The following is a 22,597-nucleotide window of genomic DNA, read 5'->3' on the forward strand; positions in this document are numbered from 1 at the left end:
CAGTACTGCTACCCGCAAGACATAAAATTGTCATGGTGTTGAGTACAACTCAAGCTTCTGTAGGTGAACGTCGTTATCGTTTGATGACTGACTTGCAGAATCTGTATGTCCCGTTTTGTACCGTAGTGCTCTGACTTCGTCACTTTCAGGAAAGGACCAGGCGACTTAGCGCAGTATTAAGTCACATTCGCATTCTGGAAGACGGTGGTTCCAATCCCTATCGAGATATCCAAATTTAAGCATAATTGCAGGAGTTGGTGTTCCATAGCTCATATTATTTGCAAAAGTCATATCACCACCTCCAGCTTCTGGTAAAATACTTTATTTGTGCAACCAGTTTCAGTCGTCTGACCATCATCAAGTTCCTAAATATAATCGTCATCTTCACGTAATAAAACAAGAATAATAAACTGTCATCATATCATAACATGAATTACATCGTCAATCTATTGTATGATGACAGTGTATTATTCATGGTTCTATCACCTGTCGATAACGATTTTTTGTTACATCTAATATGATGCTCCAAATACTTTTATGAAACTGATGACTGTCAGACTACTGAAACTGGTAGTATAACTAAGCGGTAATATGACATTTTTCATCGAGATTTTAAGTTTTGCGTGGTTTTCCCAAATGTTCAAGGCAAATGGTACAGTTCGACTCAAACGGACATGGAGAATTTCATTCCACTTCCTTCCCGAATCCGAGCTTCAGCTCTGCCCCTACTGACCTCGTCATCAACGTGACAATAAAATCTCTACCTTCCTTCTTGGCGAGCGGGATTTCCACTCACAAATGCAGGAAACTGGCAACGGAGCGAGGGCAGCTCCCCCTGTGGGCTTGAATTATAAAGTGGCAGTCGAATGAACATGACGCCCAGCATCAACACTTTCTCTCCTCTTTATGGTTAAGCTTTTAGTTGTGTGTGCTTTGTGACTTCTATCTCTGGTGCTTCGTTACCCCTTTACGCTACATATTTTCGTCCAAATGTCGGCATCTGCACCGTACAGCCCGATGAATATAGTGTACTATGTCATAATGGTGTGACACTGTGACATATGGAGGTTTGGGGTGGTTCGGGGAGCGTGCAGGGTTAGCTGAAGCTGTCAAACCGACCGCTCGAATGGTTCAAATGGCTCTAAGCACTATGGGACTTAACATCTGAGGTAATCAGTCCCCTAGACTTAGAACTACTTAAACCTAACTAACCTAAGGATATCACACACATCCATGCCCGAGGCAGGATTCAAACCAGCGACCGTAGCAGCAGCGCGGTTCCAGACTGAAGCGCCTAGAACCGCTTGGCCACAAATCGAGCGCTCGTGATAAGCGGGTAATCCGGGTTCGAGTCCACTCTGGCACACATTTTCATGTCACGAACAAGCTGTACATCTATACTTAAAACAGCTTATGTGAAAGAATTCCCACTTAGCGAATAAATTTCAATCTATTTCGTACAGCTGTGGACCGTGAACAAAGTCTGCTCTTTTCAACATGCAAGTAAAATGCGAAGGTGCTCGTGCCCAAAGGTAGGTTTTGTGCCCGAAGTAACAACGCATAAATCCACGTTATTTCAGACACAAGGATTTCTTCCTCGTGTACTTGAATCTTGGATTGGACAGGCGACAGTGTTGTGTACCCGTTAAAGCCCGTTACTTTGCAGATTTGTAGCCCATCAGACAGATAGGAATAATGTTTACTACGTTACAGCAACTGGGACGGCATCCTCCTTGATGTATCTACGACCGCCACAGATGCATTTGGCACGTTATTCGGTGACCTTCGCAACATTTATAGCTTGCTAGTAGACGCAGAAACTAATACGCCGGGACTCAAAATTAGATTTGAGCTCTCACAGATAACGGACTACTGCTATCAGATTCGTACTTTTTTCGATGTTATTGTGTACTCACAAAAAAAGCAAAAAAAAGTATCGCGAAACGAACGCATTGAGGCGCACAGCTGGCAATGGCTGTGAAGAACGCTCTGCTGACGAGCCTTTTGAGAGGCGCCGGAAATAGCCGCGAGAGGGCAGGGTCGGCGCCCGCCTCTCTGCGAGACGATAGGTCGATATTGGGCGGGTCGACAGTGTCACAGGTTGTTCAATCAGGGCCCGCCTGTGATCCGCGGCTGACAGCGCATCGCTGCCTCTGGCGCGACTACAAAGAGCGAATTTCGGGAAATCCGGAAGCGAAGCAGAGGAGCGACGACTGGTCGCAGTCACTTTAATTAACGTTCCTTTTTTTTCTCTTCTGGGAGAAGGACAGTGGACTGAAAACAAATACGGGTGAAAATGGAAAGGTTCGCTGTTCAGTGTTTGTAAACATGAGCACGTCCAATTTCGACCCATAGTGATGCGTCGTTGTGAAGCACGTCTCCCTGTGACGCATGAGATACGTGACCACTTATTCGAAATACAACACGTTACGTTGTCTTGTAACTACGAACTGCTTTGTTTTGCACCAAAGGCTTCTTGCGCAATTACTATGCCAGGCGAGTGTTGCTTAAGGCACTGAATCGTAATTGGAAGGATGCGATTCGAATTCCTATGCAGATACAAGCATTTAGGTCTTTTTATCCTCAGTTACTTGTAGTCAGAGCAAGGACGGTTCCTTAATCAAAGCCAATGCCGATTTCCTTCGCTTTCCTTGTCGTTCTACTTCGCCGTCGACAGAGTTATCCCTTAAAGACGTCCGGTTGAAACGGCATTTTAAAAACGCCGTGCGACAGTGGCCCCAACTGTAATGAATATATCGTAAGGAATTTTTGGCTGGGAGATCCTAAAAAGGTTTTTCAACTCACCTAATTGGAAAGTTAACAAGATTCTCTTAAAAATAATCTAAAACCGACTGAAACCGTACGTAGACAGAGAGCTGTTGAGTGAGCAAGCAGAGTGTAGAACAGGTAGCGGCACCTGGGATCAAATAGCAAACATGAAGATGGATCATGGAAACTGCCATAGAATGCCTACAAGACCTTTTTATGTGATTCATAGACTGCACAAAACATCTGACTACGTTAAATCAACTTAAATTTATGGGGACTACTGGGATTCATGGTGTTATCACAACTCCTTATATATCTAATAAGAAATTTTACAAAAACCAAGGGGCCACAGCAAAAAATACAGCAACAATATACAAAAACTTTCGGGGTCCTTAAAGAGTCGCACAGAGATGGATTTGATCTCCATTTCTTTTCAATTTCTATGTTGAATACGTAATGAGAACTGTACGTCTAATAGAAAATGATTTAAAAGTCAGTATTACGCAGGTTGTTAACAGGGTCAGGAACTGAACCTCTTTACGGCTACTTATAAGTCGTCATTCGTCTTCCAAAATATTAAAAGTGCTCTATACACCAGGTCTAGACCCCCCTCCCCTTAGAAACTATCGCATAGACGCCATTGGTTTTGGATAACTTGTGCCACTGTCTGTCAGTGGTCAAGGTATACATACATACCGGAACAATACATACGCGTCCTAATAATTCACATAAATCCACCTGATGGAGGTGTAACCATCCGAAACGCATTGTGGAAATAGTTAATATTATACCTCGTTACAGTAATTTCTAAGTTAATTTTCAGTTCGCACTAGGATTAAGGTAAATAATACAATAAAACGTGCCCACTGCCATGCCAGTGAGACAGAATCGAAGTAATGCTGTAGATCACGGGTAGTCAACTGTTTCTAACTTCCGCCCACTTTTGTACCTCTGCCGCGCACTTGTTGCACAGCTATAGTGATTTATAAAGTTGGAATGTAACCTTATAAGCAGAGATAGCAAGTTCAAGCGTATAATAATAACATACCAAAACCAAATGAATATGTTTCTAAAATTATTACCACCTGCCGCCCACCATGAAAGCTGGAACGCCCACTTCTGGGCGGTAGTGACGGGGTTGAGTACCACTGCTGTACATCTACATCTACATGGATACTCTGCAAATCACATTTAAGTGCTTGGCAGAGGGTTGATCGAACCACCTTCACAATCTCTATTATTCCAATCTCGTATATCGCGCGTAAAGAACGAACACCTATATCTTTCCGTACGAGCTCTGATTTCCCTTATTTTATTGTGGTGATCGTTTCTTCCTATGTAGGTCGGTGTCAACAAAATATTTTCGCATTCGGAAGAGAAAGTTGGTGATTGGAATTTCGTGAGAAGATTCTGTCGCAACGAAAAACGCCTTTCTTTTAATGATGTCCAGCTAAAATCCTGTAAAATTTCAGTGACACTCTCTCCCATATTTCGCGATAATACAAAACTGTAGATAATGTACAGTTGATTCTTGTTAATTCGAATAATACATCGAATTTATCGATAGATCGAACTAGTTGTCCTAGTTTTGAAAATACGTCCGTAAATCGACGAATTTCTGTGTGCTTTGGTACAGACGACAAATCGAAGCGACTGTCATGACATACCGTCCACAAATACTCCATTACTCGGCGTCAGTGGCTACCTATCACTTCATAATTCGACTGTTTCATCAATAATTATTTCTGTACTACTCAGACACTCAATTCTTTGTGGCGCTCCTTTCTTTACTAAACAATGAATACCGTAGCCGAGTAGTACAAGCTTATGATTCTCGTAGGACCGTCCATCTTAGAACAAAAGACGGCATTAGATTATTTCTCACCTACCACGCTGGAAATCACTTATGTAGAAAACAATCTTAGGTTTTTTAAACTTTTTCTTGTGCCTGATGCCCTCGCGACTATTTCTTCGTTCCACCTTGACCACTCAGACTCTCTTTACAATTACGCTCAATTATTGAACTATTTATGAGGAACGTTGCACTTGGAGTTATCGAGTGTCGACGGTATAACACCGGCTCGCGCCTCCCTTTGTCTCCCGACGGCAGCTAGCAGACTGCTGCCATCTATTGGCCCTCGAGCGAGTTACGTTGCTGGTGCTGCCCTCTGGCGCGGCCTACGTGACGCGCGGCCCTTCCTCTCGACCTGTATGTCTCTGTCTCTGCTGTTTTTTGCCCCCGCCCACTGCAGCGTATCCCATCTCGCGCGGAATATTAATGCAAGGCGCGGCGTGTCGCGCATCAAAGCCTCTCAGCTAAATGAGCGCTGGCGCGATGAGACGCTGGGCGGAGCCCGTCTCCCGCCCCTAGCACGGACAAAGTGAATGGGGCCGGAGCGACGCTGTATGCGGGACCGCCCATCTGTCAACAGTAAACGGCTCTCCGGATTACAGGCGAGGACCGCCGACATCAACGCAGTCGAAACAGCAAATGGAGACAGTGGTTTGCTTGTACAAAACCCCTTTCCCTACAGCGCTTAGTAAAGGAAGTATAATTATGACAAAACCGCAGCAGGCAACCGCCATTTAGTCAAATGCGATGGTTAGTTTTGAGCCTAACCTAATCTTCAAATGGTGAAATATATTTTACATGAAATTTAAATGTTTGCAAAGCTAGTATTACACTATCAAAATTTCTTTGACAAAGAATGTCAAAGATATTACACTATCATAAAATATTTCGTCATAGTTCCTTCGTCACTATCAAATTTTCTTAGACGAAGTTTCTTTGTCAAATAAAATTTGATAGTGTAATAAGGAACTTTGTCAAAGTTAGACCTTAATCAAATTTTCTCTGATAAGATCTAGCATCTCGCCTTATATTTGTTTACTGCACTGAGCAATGTAACCGGTTGGAGCTGTTTGACGTTTAAAAATATAAACATGGCCGCAAAGTCCGTGATCCCGTATGACTTTGGCGAATGCGCAGTGAAGGAACTATGACGAAATATTTGATGAAAGTGTAATTAGACTGTGTGATACCCCCTTCTGCACGATGTCAAAGACCTCAGTCAAAGAAATATGATTAATATTTGATCAAATATCTTCGAAAAAGAAAAACTGACAGTGCAATACCACTCTAAACTAGAGATGGGTCGAACTCGTTCATTCCCGTGAAGTACTTCATTCATTTCACTCTTTGCCGTGAAGCGTTCAAATGAAGTAGTTCATTCATGAAGTACGGAAGCCTGGCGAAGTTGCCCAGTTCGCCGTTCAGCCGCGGCTACGCTCGCTCGTACAATAAAGCTTCGTAATACTTTATATTTTTACCAGTAGATGGACGAACTATGCAGTAACGTGCACGCAACGTTTTGCGTCTTACAGCGTCTGAGTTAACTTAAATACAGGATGGTCGAAGGGGACAAAGGAAAGAGAAACAGAGAAGCCTGTCACATATAAAGGAGGTATTACGTTTAATCTTGCTTGACATTTTCTCATGAAGCGCCAAAAAGAGTCTTCATCTGCCAAGTGAAACCTTATTTGTTATATTTATGGACTGAAAACTAGGGCTACCAACAAAATGCAGTCCAAGTTTATGTTCCTTTTAAAATTTAATCCAAAATAGAATGAGTATGTTTACCACTGTCACAAAGTCTATATACCTACGTTAAGTAATTATTCAGAAGTTTTCCTGGAGATTTTATTTTTATTGAGAATAATAACCCTCTAAATTCAAAACATAAACTGTCACCTGTAGTCATTGGTACGATTTCAGGTAAAATCCCTTTTTATTTTATTCGAAAGCAGTTTTTGTGTCTGTTCACGCTTATACAATGGCTAGCAACACGCGATCGCGTAAAAGTAGTGAAATTTGGGGTTTCTTCGCCGATTTAGGTTATGTGAAAGGAAAGTGCAACTGCTGTTCTAAGTGTATTTCACCGCGCGATTCGTCGACAGGCAGTACAGGGAGGATTGAAGTGAAGGGAGAATGAGTGACGTAGCGCCAATGTAGTGGGGGAGGGAGAGGGGAAGAGAGTGAGTGAACGAACTAGAAAAAAAGTGTGGAGTGTACTATCTGTGGAGAGTTTGAAGTACCAGTTCATTGACATTGAGTGGTTAGTTCACACTTCACTGGAGTGAAGCGTTCATTTCAACGACTCATTCACGAGCTCCCCATCACTAGTCTAAACGTAATCTCCAACGCAGAACAAGATGGTGGACTCAAAGAAATATTTAATCAGTGTTATTTTCGGTTAAAAAAACACTATGTAATCGCAAGGACAGGAACACAGCAATTACTCTCAATCCCATTAGTTTTCTTATTCTTGCGTATCGAGATTTCAGCTATACATAGCCATCTTCTGTGCTGAAATACAAGGAGATTACAGAATCAGAACTGACTTACATAAAATAGTAAGTAAAAGGCCACGTTATCCAATAGTCCATTCTAGTCAACATACCAAACGAGTGAGTTGCAATCCAATAAACTCGTGGCAGTACATTTCAAACTGATATGTAACTGTATTTTATCAAGACGCTTTCCAATTTTTTTTAACTTTTTTTTTTTAATTTCTATTTCTAACTTCTTGTAACAGTTCTGTTTATGGAAGTTGTACGGACCTATTAACGATGCTTTGCATAAGTTTTAGTGGATCATTTCACCACTGATGTGCGAACAAACACATTGTAAGTCGGCATTTATTGATGTATTTAAAATTATATGCAAATATACTTGATGATTTTATTTATAGAAAAGGGTTTTTAAAGTACGTGTAAAGCTGAGGCTGCTGTACGTGTAAAGAACCACAGCGGCTTCCTCCTGCCTGTACACCAGTAAGGTCATATGTTGAGATGAAATGTCGCGAGTTTGTTGGATTGTAGCGCATTCAAACGGTGTGTTGACTAGAATGGATCGTTGCTATTGGATAACGTGGTGTTTTACGTATTGTGTTGTGTAAATCAAATTCTGATTGTTTAATTTCCTTGTATTGTAGCACAAAAGATGGTTATTTACAGCTGGAATCTGGATATGAAAGAATAATAAAAGCTGCTGGGATTGCGACTAATCGCTGTGTTCCTATCTTTCTTTATAGTCTACGGTCGTAGTGCACAATGGCTCCTAATGGAATCAAAGGAACTATTTAATCGGAAGAAATATTAAAAATTGGGCACTAAAGTATGCAAACGTTTAAAAACCGCCTAGCTCCGAAACCAAGTTAAATGAAAATAAAGTGTTTCGTCCACAAAATGGCGGGTGGTAGCGCTCATTTCTTATTGTTACATTTCATTGCAACTGCGGGGTTCTCACGCTATCCTGCATAAAACAATTAGCAAAATAAAAGTGGTGTACAGAAAAAATTTCGCTCTTATGTCGCAAATCACAAACATAGTTGAGATATATAACAGAAAATATGTTATCGGACTTCCCTTGATTGTGAAAACTGTGCACCACATGGAAGAGCAAAAGAGTGTCACACAAAACAGAATGAAAAAACGAAACAACAAAATGGTACACCTAAACACACAAAACACTAACGAAGATAATCAAAAACAGATTGAACATGAGTACCGGTAATGCGTTCGCTATGGCTGCCTCAGGCATAACGTTACGAATCACTCAGGGCTAAGGCCGGTATTACACTATTTTTCTTTAACAAAGTTTCTTTGTGAAACAAAATTTGATGGCGAAATAAGGAACTCTGTCGAAGTTAGGCCTCGGTCAAATTTTCTTTGATCAACAATAGCGCCTCGGCTTAGATTCGATCAAGGCAAACGCGTTCGTCTTCTGGTTACTGCATGAAGAAATGTAACCGCTTAGAGCGCTAGAAACGTACGAGGCAGATGAAGCACTGTATAATTTTCGGATTCCGAATATAAAAATAGAGTAAGAAGAAGTTTAAACTGTGCCTGAGGTGCAAAATAAGACGTTTGAAACTATCATTTTGAACAGTATCTCATTTCCAGAACATACAAATAATAGTATGCTCCAAAACCCGACATTTCGTTTGTGTACACACTAATTTGTTAGCTACCGTAGTCACAGTAGATTGATAATTACACTCTACATTAGTACATTCGCCGGCCGAAGTGGCCGTGCGGTTCTAGGCGCTGCAGTCTGGAACCGCGAGACCGCTACGGTCGCAGGTTCGAATCCTGCCTCGGGCATGGATGTGTGTGATGTCCTTACGTTAGTTAGGTTTCAGTAGTTCTAAGTTCTAGGGGACTAATGACCTCAGAAGTTGAGTCCCATAGTGCTCAGAGCCATTTGAACCATTTGTATATTGGGGACACACGAACACCTAGTTTTTAATATTCGTTCTTCAACAGCGGAAACTGAACGTTGTTGCACAAAATTTCTCATTCAAAATCATACTTACTCATTCGCCGCTATAAGCCTTAAAAGTAATTAAAGAGATTTTAGAAATGGTTCAAATGGCTCTGAGCATTATGGGACTCAACTGCTGAGGTCATAAGTCCGCTAGAACTTAGAACTACTTAAACCTAACTAACCTAAGGACAACACACACATCCATGCCCGAGGCAGGATTCGAACCTGCGACCGTAGCGGTCGCGCGGTTCCAGACTGTAGCGTCAGAACCGCTCGGCCACCAGTGGCCGGCATTTTAGAAACAATTTTCCTTAATTATACCTTCATGGTAAGTGCGAGAGAAATTATACTGTGAGTAAGTGATATTTTATTAATTATCGAATTTATCGATAGATCGAACTAGTTGCCCTAGTTTTGAAAATACGTCCGTAAATCGACGAATTTCTGTGTGCTTTGCTACAGACGACAAATCACTGCTCAAAACGAAAATGGCCTATGTAACAGTTTTACGACGGGAAAGAATCTGAAGAGTCTTCAAAATGTCTGAGATCCCCTTAGTGTATCTGGACCCTTTCCAAAATCATGATTATAAAATCTTGTCTGGGTAACGAATACGCAACAAACAAGAGCATATTTAATACGCGGTAGGCCTACATGTTTCCGCGCTCTATGTGGCCGTTGTCTGATTAATAATCGCTGGAAAAAAAGAAAAAAAAGAATATCGGTCGCTTGCTGCAAACTGCAGGACTCTTCCCTCCCTCCCTCCCTCTCTCTCTCTCTCTCTCTCTCTCTCGCTCGCTCTCTCAGTTACTGTTACTAATGCAGCAAGAAGGTGTAGATGGCTACGACTGTATTTACTCTGCCTTCCGAAAGTGTCTAGCACTGACAACAACCAACCCAGGAAGTGCACGCTATTGAGGTAAAACGTTCGCGTGCAGTATTCTCGCCCGTATCTGCCTTGCACGAAACATACCATTGCAGAGCTCGCGTGACAGCACGACATGGCATGCAGCTGGTTAATTGTATGTCCCACGTGAATCAAGCCCCTCATGGGCGTTACCTGCTACAACGTTACCAGTCTAAAGGCTGAAAGGCACATGACAGCCGGCACGTATGCTACAATGTGGGCATTTATTTCTCAGCTTAGCGCTACATTGCAAGCGGCAGTATTTGCATAGCCTGCAGTACGAGAATTTCTTCTCGTGTTCGTTTGGATATCAGGTCATTCTTCGGCCGCGAGGCCTTTGAGGTAGTCATTAAAAGCAATACGGGGTCATAAGCACAAACAAAAATGTTACCGGTATATACTACGATTTGGAGTATATTTATTTGTTTTCTGATATTGGACGACATTTCTCCGCGAGATACACAGCAACTGTACATATCTGAAGAAAAAAGAATTTTTACAGTCTCTGTTGCATGACATACGCAATTAATGACTAGTTTCGACCATATAAATGAGCGCCTTTAGGTCTGAGTGGCTGACCAAACAAAATCTTCCGGTAAAAGTAATCAGCCTGGAACCACAAAATAATGAAATTCTAAAACACCATCACCAAACCCTTGTACGCAACATATTTTATCCCGTACCAATAGAAACGGTTATCAAGGCTTTGAAGCTGACGTGTTAGCATTTCTGTATTGTGTAACTCCAGGCCGATTACTTTTCCCAAAACATTTTCGCCTATCATCCACTCAAATCTGAAGATGCTCATCATATATGATTGAAGTTAGTGATCCAACTACTGTAAAAATAAACTTTTTTTTCCTTCATGTGAAATGTAGCTTGAACGCGAATATTTTTTGGTCAGCTTACCCGGAACCATTCTGAATATCTACTTTATTAAACAGATAACTGCAAGCAGTTTTTTTTCATGTTTTCATTACGTGTTCCGTTGTTCACGGTATGTGAAGCGCGTAATGCGGGGTGTAAGAAAAAGCATCCTGGATCACATGTAGACGATTTACTCGCAACAATATTATACAGGATTAATTCTACAAAATGTGTAGTGGAAACGAAAATATGAGTGACTGCTTACAGATAATTGTGTTATTTCAACCGAAATTATATGTTGTTTACCTATGTCAGGTCTCACTTTTCCGTAGCGTGCTGTTCGTACACATTATACGTAAAGTATGTCTGTTACACCACCACTAAACATTAAACAATAGCGCCGGGCTTAATTTGGCCCTCTTGACACCGAACGAGGTGGCGCAATGGTTAGTACATTCGATTCACATTAGGGTGGACAACGGTTCAAATCGGTGTAAGGTCGTCGAGATTTAGCTTTTCCGTGATTTCCCTAAATCGCCCGAGACAAATGTTAGGATGGTTGAAACATTTCGAGCTTGTGCGCCGTCTCTAATGACCTCGATGCAGACGGGACATTAAATCTTAAGCTTGCTTCCTTCCTTCCATCCTTGCCCTCCTCAGGCGCAATAAATGGAGCCACTCCCCTATGCAAAAGGGCATGCGGAGAAAACAGAAAATATTACCGAACCTTGTGGCACACTTGAATAGACATTCGACAAGTTTTCTAAAAGGGAGGAATTGTAGGTTTCACATACGTCAGCGGCAATACCTAAGGGTATAAGGCAAACTAAACGGAAGAGAGACAGGAAATGTAATCAGGCGAGTCCATTTCAAATGAACCATTCCGACATCTGGCATAGATTTTAGTGAAACCATGGCAATCCTTATCGGGGTGGATGCGGCGAACCGTCGTTCTCCTGAATGTGACTCCAAAGTCCTAATAAATCAGCCACCTAGCGCGTTTTTTTTTTTTTTTTTTTTTTTTTCTACAGGTGTGATGGCTGAAACCTAACATTCACCCAAATACGCAAGCAAATATCACCTGAATAATTCTCTTCACAACCAAGAGCGGTTTCTTTCTGTTGTAGCTACCATTGTTTTCACCCTTCCTAACATTATTATTTTTTAGATGTTAAAATTCCAAACTAAGCAATATTTTTTCTGGGTATTGTAAAATAACTATCACTCTATGAATAAAATTATCGTTTCGGCGACGCTTTTATTGATCTAGTGACAGATGTTTTGTTACATGACGCGGCTTTGTATCAAGAAAAACTTCCATGTCAGCTGATGCCGGCTGCGGAATCCTACGCACGTACAACAAGAGCTCTTGTTATTTGTGTGTCATAATAAATGCATGCATAAACTTACGAAAATTACGAATAAATAAATAAACAACCAGGAGAAATAATTGTTTACAGCCTGATTTGTAGCCTTTTTCATTTTTAAAACAGAGATGAACTTCCATGTTCTGATCTATTTTCACAGTGTCCATAGTTAACTCGACTGTGTACAATACGCCGGTGTAGCCCTTTGCTTCTCACGGACAGCACTGATGTAATATGCTATGGTACATGTAACAGCTGCGATTAGCGGCTGCTCTTTCATAATTACGGGAACTGCAAGTTCAGACTCTATTAAAAACAAGTGTTAACTAGTAAATTGCATCAACCGGAAAAGCAACTGGTATTATGCATTCAACAAGTAATCTTTCGAGCATGGAGGGGAAAAAAGTGAAACAAATAGAATCACAGCCCGTGTAATGTTATCGATAGCTGTGTAATGTAATGCTCAGAGCATGAAGATAATTTCTTCCGAGCCTCCAGTTATACTTGCCAGCTACCGACGGGCCGTCTTTCTCTCCACAGCGAGAGGAAATATCTGTGTTGGATTTTCCCCTGTCAACAGTGGCACGAGGAAATATTGATACAAGCGTCAGGGCTGCTGGAATCTGATTTCCAGCGGCTGTTTTTGTGAACGGACACAAGCTGTCCATTTATTTTAGTACACTGTCAACAGTGGGCTCGGTAGCCGCTGTCTTAAAATGGCAACACCACGTGTTTATTGTGTCACAAATCCTATCTTCCGCGGTAATTTACCTGACGTGGGGCATCTGTGTAAATTTAAACTCCGGTAGCCTGTCCGCAGTCCTAGCATATCATCATTATTTCTCAGCCTAACCTCAATTCGTAAATAGATGCCGGGCTTCCTCCGACGGAGAACTCAGTGGTGTTCGTGGGTATCTCGTGTGTGACGGATGCGCTTTGCTTCCCCCTTCCTCATCTCTGCTTTCGTTCGAGCCGACGCTTTGCTGCACGTTCTACAGTCGTCTCACTACTTCACCGGTAACAACAGAAACGATGTGCGTGCCATCTGTCAATGATTTGTGTAAGCAGTGTTCGGTTTGGTAAGACGGTTGCCCGCAAACGTGAAGTCCCAGTTCCAAATCCAGTTCGGCAGACAGTTCTAATCTATCAGAAACTTCCAATGGGCTTCGTACTCCCCGGTTTGTTTTACATATGTCTTCGTATTGCGTGTGTCTGGTGGAAAAATGGAAACGTATTTTCCCTGGTAGGCGAAGAAAACTCCCCGAAAGGACGCGTCCAACCTGGGCGGCTAAAATAAATACGGCGTAAGGATTCGATTTGAGACTTTACACTGAGATAATAACGAAAAACAATAATGGTAAAAAAGAAAACAGAACAGAACCTAGCTGAATGACTGGGGAGGCAAAACTTGGTTTTAGACTTCATCATTACGTCAGACATGAAGCGTAGACTTCATCGTACATCAGAAATGAGACCTCTCTCGTCGATTTAGACCTTTTGTCGAAGAACATTCCAAGCACTTTTATTGCCAACGAAATGCATTACAATTCACAGTCTGCGTAACTGACACAGATTCTAATTGTAACACACGATAGCGTACCCTTAACAAAGTAAGTGAACATTTAAGTTTCTCTACCGAGACAATGGTGCTGGATATACCAGCGAGAATCGCTTAAAAGCTCACAGTTGTCGCATATAAGACGGATACTGCAAGTGTCAGAAATACAGCCAGGAGTACTTAACTTTGCCACTTAACTGTCTTTTCTAATCGCAAAAAGTCTACCACCAGCCAGGACGATTAACAATATTAAGTATACGGCTGACTTGTTGATGTCGCTTTGTTTCAGGTGCTGCTGATATGTAAACACACCGTCTGTATTGAGATTACTTCCGTCTCGATGTCGCATGTTGCTCTTGCACGATCTGACATGGCAGCCTGACGTGATGCAAATTGGCGGCTAAGACTTTATAACCAGTTTGTCCTAGTAATTTAGAAAAATCAAATATCTCTTCATTCGTCCATCTATCTTCGTATGCAAGGTGCAAAAAACGGAGGTACAACAGATTACGGCAGGAGAGGGGATGGAGTGGCGAGCGGAGAGCCTGTTATTTACTCTTACAGACGAACCTCCGGTAGTAACAAGACAGAACAAAGGTCTCTTTACAGCGCTGTAACTTCACATACATTTTATGTATATAATTTATCGGTTACTAGTATTTGGTTTTAAATACAGTAGCTCTCTGCAAGATTGTCCAGTTTTTCGTACACGGACGTTTTGCCTCAACGCATAATTACGTCATAGGACACAGCAGAAACGGGGAAGAGAAATCGCTGCACTCATTTTTCACATAACACATCATTGGCAGAGGAGACAGGAGCGATAAGTCACAGGGGATCGAACCCGTAACCTTTCGATATGTAGTCTAGCACATCTCTTATTCCCCGTTCCGGAATAGACATGTCCCGTTTCGTGTTGTAGATTTCACAAAAGCGAATTCAAATTGTGTATCATTCTCAAGTGATAAATTATCACGAAGTGTGTAAAATGTGACGCTTTCTTGGTAGTTATCACTTGATAATAATAATTTCGTGTGTATCAACGTCTTTGAACGGGACGCCACTTCGGGAACGTGCGCGTCCACAATCTATCCGTTATCCAGTCGGGGAAAGGGAACCTACAGTCTGACGTGGAACCTGAACTGTACGTGTCGGTTCTAGCAACTCCCTACATTATTGAGAAACGGGTGGTAGATCAGTGACAGACTGAAAATTACCGTCGTCCGAGCGGTATGGGATCCGGCGTCCTATCGATTTCCACGCACGCGCTTTTCCACTAAACCTCCAGGCCAATGGCCAATGGCACACATCCAGGTATCGCAAACGTGAATCACACAAACCGAGTAACAGCCCTATCGACGTAGGTAAACAGAATGTATGTATGCGTTGTATGTATGTGTTGTATGCAAACACTCGTATGCGCACAGTACCGTTCATAATTTAACTATCAGATATAGGGATGTGCTAATCGTTCAAACGAAGCATTGGGATCCATAGAAACTCCCTAGCATAAATCACATGTGAGCTACAGCAACCGTAACTGTCGAGTGCACAGAGTATTTTCGGAATTTGAAGGTTTGGGCATAGCAGATATAACTTTATATTGTTTTAAATAGGAACTCATCTCTAGAAACCTAAAGTTCCCAATTTTATCACATTAACTACTCATGGCATGGAGATCCGGCCCATGATAGAGCATCGGTTCTTTACACCTAATTACAAAGTGTTCTCACAACGGGGCAGAGGGCCACACAATTAAGAAAAGATGGGAGGGAATTACCAGTTCCGGCATTTGCCCCACAATCAAGGTAAATCTCTCGAAAACTTTCTTCGAAACTGAGGATGGAACTATTTTTCAATTTACTTTTATCCATATTTTGCAGATGTGCTCGTGACTGTATTCATTACACTGGAAGTATGCATAGTAACGCGTTGAGTCACGAAGTTCCGTGTTTTATTGAATCACACCACGCATTTCAGACCTTGTGGGTCCATCATCAGGTGCAAATCGTTTTAATAGTCCATTTACTTCAGCTCTTGAGCGCAGATGCTAAGCTTCGAAATTCGCTAATCAAACAACGGAAAATATGATGAGAAACAGTGAAAAATTTACCGGAAGATCCACGAAAAACATTTTTAACGAATGTCATAAAACGATGATTTATGCATTCTGTAATTACACATAACATCACTCAAGGTGTATTGCCTTATTTAATGAAAATAACAGAACGAATAAATCAAAGTTTGCTGAGATTAAAGTGTAATACGATCTTCCTTGATCTTTCGATAAGTTTTTTTACTGTTTCTCATCATATTGTCTTATTTGATTCACGAATTTCGAACTTAAACATCTAATCTTCTCACAGCAGGAACATAGGCTTCGCGTCATCTCGCTCAGCAGCTAAGTCAGTAATGTATCAAAATGATTCCCACCAGTTGATGGACCCGTAGAGACCCAAACTCATTGTGTGACTAAATAAAACACGAAAATTTGAGACTGAAGACGTTATTATTCATACTTATTGTGTCTTTTCCTTTCTTTCTGGGACAGCGTTATCCATGGATAACATTGTCCTACACAAATAGCAAACTTTTGTGTGTGTGTGTGTGTGTGTGTATGAGTATACGGTAATACCACGCCTTATGAGTAACCATGTGAAGTAATATATCGCATTATCTGGCGATAAAGTGCGATTTAGTAATGATAATTACTACATTAATTTTGTATTCAACTGACTAATGTGGCAACAGTGCTCAGTGCAAACCGCTGTTGATAATCGTGGAGCAATATTAGTGGAAGAGGATTCGACTGTACACTTAACAATGAGATAAATGGATACCGCACGCTTCGTTCGTCACAAGTAACTACCATTATTTGCATTTCTGATTTCTTACACTCGGACATCATAGCCTCAATAATTTCCAAAAAAGACGTATTCATTTCCGTAAGGATTACTGAATTAAAATAATGTTTCTTTGTTTTATTCTGCATATCCGCTTTCGGCTTTTGCGCCATTGTCACATGAGCGCCTATAACGCGACAACGAGCTCATATTTCACAAAAATATAACACAAACACAACCAACTTGTCTGTAGCGCCATAATATCAATACAGTGAAGTACCAGACCTAGTTACTTCCATCAGAGAATCCTCAGATTAAAGTCGGCGCAAAAAATAAAATCATAAACTGTTTGCACATTTGTATATATTACCTAGAATACAATAGATATACGTGGCGATTATCTCTTTGTTTGTATTCCAAGTATACTACATATTGTGTTCATACCCTGGTATCTTGTATCTGTTTTATACTAGACTGTGGACACACTTGTTCAGTTTTTGATGTCAGTTTCGACGTGCAAGAGTAATATTGCTCAAATTCATTAAGTGCTTCACTGTTTTTTAGTTACTTATGACAGCAGACGCAGCTTAATTTGTATGGGTATTGTATTTTTTAATATGTATGGGTATTGTATTTTTTAACCAAGTCCTTCTAAGTTCTTTGTTAGTTGTACAGGCGCTTGGCAACAACTAAATGGCGGAATCGATCTGTAATGGAAAATAAAATATAAATAATTTTTGCTAACTGAAAATCCTTTATGTAGCCATTCTATATAATTGTGTGGGCCTATTAGTTGGTTGCGTATGTAGGAAGTTTTAAAGAGTCATTCTTTCACCTAGCGGAGTACGTTATGTTACAATTTTCGCTATAAAAGCATGCAACAGGAGTTTAGAAGCATCCTGTATATATCAAATTTATTTTTCGATCACCTAACGTCGTGGGATAACACATACTGCGTGTGTTCAAGGATTTAACTGTTTATTGGTAGTAGTATTAGAGGCGGCAGTTCGTGTTTACAAAACGTAAATAACATTTGGGTAAGTACAGCATGTTGAAACAACTATTTCGACGTAGAGCCATTCGCAGTTCAATCGTTAAATAAAACAACTAGTTTCGACATTACTCAGAAAATTTATTCCTCAGGAGCTCAGACTAAATTTCACAATTATATGATATGGCTATGGTCCAACAGGGCGACTAAAATAAACGCTAAGTCTTGCATTGATCACCACTCACAGAGAACAGAACACAACGCAACACTGAAGCGCAGGCAGCGTTATGGTTCCTACCACGATTACATACTTTTAAGTTTCCGCACTCTGGTTTCACCGTATACACAATAAACTGTTCATATTACCGTATGATACACATAAAATATCAGAATTACGACACAGTATGTGTAAGTAAAATACACAGTATCATGATTGGAGTTTCGATTTACACTTCTCGAACAAAGCAATATTCTTTCTTGCGTGACAAGAAGCTCGTGTTTAAGAATGATCAAAATTTGCAAGAAGCAGAGGTAATCGTACCATTATAACAGTGACAATTTGCTCAACGATTCAAGTTAATGTTTTGTACCGAAAATGTAGATATAATTGCATAATGCTGATTGCACTGTTCTTTATTATTATTTCAAAGTTAGCTGTCGCATTTCTTAAAATCGGAGTTAGTTCTGTTTCTGATCGGGCGGAACGGTAACTTAAAAGCACGCCAGCTGTTAGTGCGCAGCCGATTCCAGCAACACTAACGGAATCGCCAACTGCTTTGCCTGCAGAGAAACAAAATGAATTTCTTTTTCAACTGTTCTCTGTAGCCGTAGCAGTATTTTGATAGTGTGTGCTGTCAGACATTAAACTGGAAAGCGACAGGTCTCGCAACGAACGCCAGTCGACGACCGCTGCACCAGCAGCATGTCTGTAGCAGCTACGTACCTGTTGTGGCCGTTGGCGTGGCGCAGCGACGCGCGGCGGACGACTGCCGAACTAGTCGCGCGTAGAGGCCAGTAATATTGGCCGGCGGCCGCCCCCACCCCCTACGCCGCCGCTGGAGGCCTGCCTACGTGACCCGCGCTGCAGGAGGCTCAAGGCCAGCGCGCCGCGCTGGCGGCTCGGCTCGGGCCCTTCGTTTGTTTATGCTGGGGCTCCGCTGCGTGGATCCAGCCTCCCACTCCCCACACCCCTGCCACCACCATACCGCCACCACCCCCCCTCCCGCCGAGCCGTGCTGCGCTGTTCTTTTTTCGTTGACGTCCCAGAACTGGCTCCCCCCTCCTTCCCTCCAGCGGACACGCAGACCGGGCCTATTCGTTACGTCGTAAATAAGGTTTTTATTGTCACTAGCGCTACTGACGCAGTTGTCGGTGGCGTGGGAGTCCTGTTTAGTGTTTACATATGTAACGGCCCTTTGTTGAAGTCCTACCGGGCGCAAGGGAGATGTGACAGGAGTATTACTGGGTCACTTGTTACGGGACGCCTGCAAACGTGCGTAGTAAGAAATAGTAATGCAGCGACTCGCTCTTTCAAGGTCTCCAGCGGTACACATTAGTTATCTTCTACCGCTCTACGGCGTAAATGTGAAGCAAACCTGAACGACTTCCGTCGCCACCCATAAGCTGACCAACAACTTTAGTCTTGATTGCCGTAACATGACGTAACAGAGTTGCTTATCAAAATACTGGAAGCTTCACACTGTTAAATCTAGTGTTTCACCACTGGCCACAAACACAGTTATTATTCTCCGAATAATTATTGCGAACGATTTGCCAGTTGTTTTCAAATGAGAACTTCGTCATTTTAAAGGCTTTCATAGCATTACAAATGATCGGCCGATTTGATGACGTCATTTTTATGTACGACTGAGTGAAGGCAGTCCATGCCGCAAGCACAGTAATACCGTCTCACGCAGTGCCTAAGGAAATACGGATAACATCGTTTTTGGCGTTAACGTCGCCTCATTCTGTAAATATAGACAGAATCTGTAAAACAAAAATCGAACTCTTGACCGATTGGCGGTGGCCCTCTTCAGGGCGACGAAACTCTTTAACTATTGGATGAGCATTTAAAATGGGCAGAAAACAACTGCCGCCGCATACAGGAATATTTCCGCTCGCCTCTATTATATCAAAAAGTTTCGGAGCATACTTCCGCAAGATGTGAAACGTAAATTTATGCAATCACTCCTTCTACCGAAGCTCCACTATATTATCTAAAAAGAAAAATGTGTGCGTTAATTCCTAAGGGACTAAACTGCTTACGTCATCGGTCCCTAGACTAACACACTACTTAAACTAACTTATGCTAAGAACAACACACGTAACCATGCCCGAGGGAGGACTCGAACCTCCAACGGGAGGGTATCTAACAAGACATGAGAACATTGTGCACTAGTTGTCAAATTGCGGCCCGACTCAAGCAATTCTGTGACCCGCGGTTCTCATCTGTATTTTGTAAAAATATGCATCTAGCAACCAACAGCAGAATCCAAAAATGTCAACTAACGTTAAGAGATTCTCAAAAGTGCAGTTTTCCTGATCAGAACCAAACAAAAATACTTACAGAACAGTAATATTTTAAAATCTGCTTAATTTTAACTCCTACTTGACACACTTCTAAGGAGTGACATAGTTGACACATTGGGGTAGATCGCACCCCAGCGACAATAATTGTTATAACAAATAATCTACTGAATATTTATACTTGTAAATTTTTTATAACTTCTCAAAAGCTTATAAGGGTCATAACCAAAAAATAAGGTTAAAAAAATTCAAATATTGGAAAAAGTGAAAAACATTACTGCTTAAAAAACCATAACGTTTTAGGTTTTCGTGTAACTGGCTTCAGATTTTAATGAATTTGCTCATGATTTAGAACTATAAGAAAAAATACACTACTGGCCGTTAAAATTGCGACACCAAGAAGAAATGCAGATGATAAACGGGTATTCATTGGACAAATATATTATACTGCAACTGACATGTGGTTACATTTTCACGCAATTTGGGTTCATAGATCCTGAGAAATCAGTACCCAGAACAACCAACTGGCCGTAATAAGCCGATCGGAGTGGCCGTGCGGTTCTAGGCGCTACAGTCTGCAGCCGAGCGACCGCTGCGGTCGCAGGTTCGAATCCTGCCTCGGGCATGGATGCGTGTGATGTCCTTAGTTAGGTTTAATTAGTTCTGAGTTCTAGGCGACTGATGACCTCAGAAGTTGAGTCGCATAGTGCTCAGAGCCAATTTGGCCGCCATAACGGCATTGATACGCCTGGGCATTGAGTCAAACAGAGCTTGGGTGGCGTGTACAGGTACAGCTGCCCATGCAGCTTCAACACGATACCACAGTTCATCAACAATAGTGACTGGCGTATTGTGACGAGCCAGTTGCTCGGCCACCATTGACCAGACGTATTCAATTGGTGAGAGATCTGGAGAATGTGCTGACCAGGGCAGCAGGCGAACATTTTCTGTATCCAGAAAGGCCCGTACAGGACCTGCAACATGCGGTCGGCATTATCCTGCTGAAATGTAGGGTTTCGCAGGGATCGAATGAAGGGTAGAGCCACGGGTCGTAACACATCTGAAATGTAGCGTCCACTGTTCAAAGTGCCGTCAATGCGAACAGGAGGTGACCGAGACACGTAACCAATGGCACCCCATACCATCACGCCGGGTGATACTCCAGTATGGCGATGACGAATACACGCTTCCAATGTGCGTTCACCGCGATGTCGCCAAACACGGATGCGACCATCATGATGCTGTAAACAGAACCTGGATTCATCAGAAAAAATGACATTTTGCCATTCGAGCACCCAGGTTCGCCGTTGAGTACAGCATCGCAGGCGCTCCCGTCTGTGATGCAGCGTCAAGAGTAACCGCAGCCATGGTCTTCGAGATGCTGCTGCAAACGTCGTCGAACTGGTCGTGCAGATGGTTGTTGTCTTGCAAACGTCCCCATCTGTTGACTCAGGGATCGAGACGTGGCTGCACGACCCGTTACAGCCATGCGGATAAGATGCCTGTCATATCCACTGCTGGTGAAACGAGGCCGTTGGGATCCAGTACGGCGTTCCATTTGAATAAAATATCATCTGTCATACAAAACCAAATTAGACATGATAAAGAATAGTATAATCAGTTGGTTTTTCGCTCTGATGCCAAAATACACTTGAAACAAAATGCGCTTAAATTTCACACCGTGTACCTCACTTAACACACTGGGGTGGACGGCTGCCTTAGACGGACTTACGCTTCCAGCGTGATGCCACTGACTTTATTGGCAGTCGTACAATCTAATTCAGTAACACGTGGCGTCAAAGGCCCGATTTTCTCAGGTTTACATTCTCAAAACGAAAAGTGGGCTTGAGGTGTACTAGACTCCAGTGTGCCAAACAGCGGTTAACTGACATGGCTGCATTCGGCAGTGAGCTAAGAAAATTGGCTGTTTATCTTTGGCCCAGTGGGGCGGTGGCGTGGCCACTGCTAAGACAGATGATGTGAGAGGGAGAACGTTTTAGTGTTTTTCTTCCAGTACTGACGACGCAAGAGTGTTAGTGCTTCATGGAGAGATTTGCTATTGAAATTTCGAGAGAGCGCTTTCCGGAAAGAGCCGTACAGCATATTGCTTTCCCCAATCTACGTCTCGCGTAATGACCATGAGGAGAAAATGGCGGAGTTTTGAGAGCGGATGATCTGGACGTGTGTCCATCAGAGACAGTAAATTTGTAAGACTGGATGTCATGAAGTGCTATATATATTATGACTTTTGAACACTATTAAGGTAAATACATTGTTTGTTCTCTATCAAAATCTTTCATTTGCTAACTATGCCTATCAGTAGTTAGTGCCTTCAGTAGTTAAATCTTCACGTGTTTGTTCTAGCGTGGTGTCTAACTTTTGAAGATTTTGTTCCATTGTGTCTAACTTTTGAAGATTTTGTTCCATTGTGTCTAACTTTC

At 42.1% G+C, this 22,597-nt stretch overlaps 1 long non-coding RNA gene across 1 annotated transcript in view; it reads right to left on the reverse strand.

Annotated features, from left to right (window-relative positions):
• Positions 1 to 18,739, reverse strand: part of LOC126456787 (uncharacterized) — a 29,760-nt gene extending 11,021 nt beyond the window's left edge. Inside the window, exon 1 of the long non-coding RNA XR_007585389.1 lies at positions 18,574 to 18,739. This is a non-coding gene — a long non-coding RNA (uncharacterized LOC126456787). The remainder of the gene's footprint in view (positions 1 to 18,573) is intronic.
• Between the last annotated feature and the right edge of the window lie 3,858 nt (positions 18,740 to 22,597).

The sequence above is a fragment of the Schistocerca serialis genome, chromosome 2 (assembly GCF_023864345.2).
Source record: "Schistocerca serialis cubense isolate TAMUIC-IGC-003099 chromosome 2, iqSchSeri2.2, whole genome shotgun sequence".
Classification (NCBI taxonomy): domain Eukaryota; kingdom Metazoa; phylum Arthropoda; class Insecta; order Orthoptera; family Acrididae; genus Schistocerca; species Schistocerca serialis.